Source organism: Octopus bimaculoides, chromosome 16 (genome assembly GCF_001194135.2).
Source record: "Octopus bimaculoides isolate UCB-OBI-ISO-001 chromosome 16, ASM119413v2, whole genome shotgun sequence".
Taxonomy (NCBI): domain Eukaryota; kingdom Metazoa; phylum Mollusca; class Cephalopoda; order Octopoda; family Octopodidae; genus Octopus; species Octopus bimaculoides.
The window spans coordinates 20541284-20544637 of record NC_068996.1 but is presented as its reverse complement, the minus strand read 5'-3'; the positions used below and the strand labels follow the sequence as shown (position 1 = coordinate 20544637).

Here is a 3354-nt window from a genome sequence, read left to right as displayed (position 1 = left end):
AAAAAAAAAAAAAAAAAAAAAAAAAAAAGGCCCAGGAAAGAATGCCAGAAATAAGGCAGAAGGGAACCTAAAGACAATTTTTGGTGGCTGTTACTATTTTTATAAAGCTTCACTTACTTAAAAAAACTGGAAAAAGCTGACAGATAATATTGTGAAATATATAGCAGGAATGTATCCAAATAACCAGTCTTAAGCCGCTTAATTAAATTATAATTATATAATGTGAAGGCATATGGCTTAGTGTATCTCATGATTGTAAGGTCGTGAGTTCAATTCCCGGCAGTACATTGTATCTTTGAGCGAGACACTTTATTTCTTGTTGCTCCAGTTCACTCAGCTGGCAAAAATGAGTTGTAACTATAATTCAAAGGGCCAGCCTTATCACATTCTGTGTCATGCTGAATCTCCCTGAGAGCTACATTAAAGGTATGTGGAGTGCTCAGCCACTTGGACATTAATTTCACAAGCAGGCTATTCAGGTGATCAAATTAAACTGAAACACTCATTGTTGTGGTGGAGAGCCAGGTAATTATATAATGCTTATAATGAAATAATTCCTTACATTAGCTCACACAAGGCCATAAATTTGAGAGGGAATAGAGTTGATAAACCCAGTATTTGAATTGTACTAAATAGCTCAAATGAACTGAAAACAAAGTTAACTTTTAGGGGTAAGAAAAGGGACAAATAGACACCACAAGGTATCCTATCTGACCTTTCACTCTTAACAGTACTCCCGGTACTAATTAACACAAATAAGAATAAGACCAATAGGAAATTTGAATATAATTGGCAGAAAACATTTTGATTGATAACCAAATTAGTAGATTAGGTGATGTTAAAGTGCAGCACCTTAGTACTGTAGTTAAGAATATTGATTCTCTGGACTACATATCCCTCACAAATACAACAATAAGTAATAATAAACAGGCATCACTGTAGAATGACAAATACACACACACATATACATCAGATGTTATGATGTCAGAACAAAATAGCAGTTTTTGGTAAGAAAAACAGCTTTAATTCAAAAGATGAGGAAATACGCAAATTTGTAAAACCACAACCAACATACAATTGGCATGAAGAATACAAAAGATCACTTCAATTGGTTCCTTTCAACAGTTTCATTTTCTCTTATGGTTCAAGATAACGAACAAACAAGAAACAATTCTTACAAACAGTATTATTATATAGTTGGGTTCTTATAAACATTGTTTTATTGCCAACTAGCCATGGCCATGCTGGAGTTACAACCATTCATAATTTATAAAATATAAAATAATTTATTATATTATAAACAGAAATTTATTCAACAGTGTTCAAGACAATTTTCTAAAATTAAACCCTTTGTTTCTATATATACATATACTTTATACAAACACATGTATCAGCCACTCTTTCATGCTCACATGGTTTGAAAAAAATTCATTAAGGTGGATTTTCTATGGCTAGATGCAATTCATGTTTCCAATGCTGGCTTGTTTCCAAGTAAGGTAATATTTTCCTTATGACCAGACATGTTTTCACAGGAAACAATAACTCTCTCTCTCTCTCTCTCTCTCTCTCTCTCTCTCTCATACACACTCACACATTCATTTCAGCATTCTAAATTTTTTAAGGTAAATATCAAAGTAAAGTAAAATATGAAATATGTTTCACAATTGGTTTATTCTGAGATGTTCCAACACCAGGAGGAACTTTTCTTTCTTTTGGCTGCTTTAGTGGATTCCCATGATTCTCTGTTGCCATCTGATTCCATTATTATGAACTACTTCAATACCTGTTGCTATGCTGCCAGATAAAAATATTTCTAAATCATGCATGTACCTTCATAAATTGTGCAAATAATGTTTAGATTGACCTCCCCAGATAAGATTATTAACAGTTTGAATACTGTTGAACAATGACATTTATTTAAAATACCGACAGATTTGCACTTAAAATTGTCATAAACTTGTTAGTTACAATGCTGACAACTATACATAACTACCTATCTATCTATCTTACACACACACACAAACTCTTTCTCTCTCTCTCACACTGTATTTCTCTCTCAAAAACAATCTTTTCTCCTCCCCATCTTTTATTCAAGCTGAAAGTCTTTTTTAAAGTGTATACTGCATTTTCTATTCTTGAAAGACACAGAAACACACACATACACAAACAAACAAAAAGAACTATCTTTCAAAACTTGTTAGTTATGATGGTGACAGCACTATTTATTTTGCTTATCTTTCTCTCTCTCACAACCTTTTCACCTCCCCTTTTTCTCTCCCACTAATAGATGTTAACAAAGACAGACTATGGTGACAACATTATCTAGCTATCTTTCACACACACTATTTCTCTTTCAATAACTTTTTCTCCCCACTTCTAAAAATACATAGTGACGTATATTTTGATTCCACCGCTTCTTCCCCACCTCTTATAGATGTTGCAATAGAAAGACAGACACAGAGATCCACTTGCCTTTTATAATATAAGATTTGAATTGAGTGCTTGACTCAAAGTGAATCTTACACAGTCAATAACACAGCAACAAAACATGCAGATTGAATTGCTTATTTATGAAACTAAAAACTTCAATGTTACTTAATTAAAAAATCCATGGATGTGTGTGTACAGAACAAAATAAAATATGAATACTCTCAAAAGAGGTGTATGTATGATAGAAAATCCAGCAGCTCTCTGTTGATTGATTAATACAGAGTAAAAGATAAAAAACAAAAGTAAAAAGAGATGTTTTAGTGACAAGCCGTACAGGGTCCTCTAGCAATTTTAGTGAATTGTCTGTGAAGTGAATTGAATTGTTTAAGCTCTGTAGTTTGTCTCTGTTTCTCATGTAAAACTTGTCTCATATAAGGCCAAATATCAGTTATCAATGTGTATATAAATCAGAGTTCAGAGCACTCCATTGTTTCTCTCACCCCATGAAAATTCCTGTTACCAACTGGTTTTCCTAGAGACCATCTTTTTTTTTTCTTGTACACATGAAATTTTTCGAGCGAGATCGTTGCCAGTGCCCCTGGGCTGGCTCTTGTGCGGGGCCGTTGTAGGATTCTCGAGCGAGATCGTTGCTGGTGCCCCCAGACTGGCTCATGTGCGGGTGACACATGAAATTTTTTGAGCGAGATCGTTGCCAGTGCCCCTGTACTGGCTCATGTGCGGGCGACACATGAAATGCACCATTTTGGGCGTGGCCGTTGCCAGTGCCGCCTGGCTGGCCTTCGTGGGATTTTAGACCAAGATCGTTGCCAGTGCCCCTGGACTGGCTTTTGTGCAGGTGGCACATAAATTGCACCATTTTGAGCGTGGCCGTTGCCAGTACCGCCTGACTGGCCTTCGTGCGGG

At 35.5% G+C, this 3354-nt stretch overlaps 1 protein-coding gene across 1 annotated transcript in view; it reads right to left on the bottom strand.

Moving 5' to 3' along the window:
• Positions 1-3354, bottom strand: part of LOC106882987 (palmitoyltransferase ZDHHC20-B) — a 402487-nt gene that overhangs the window by 20691 nt on the left and 378442 nt on the right. The window lies entirely within an intron of this gene.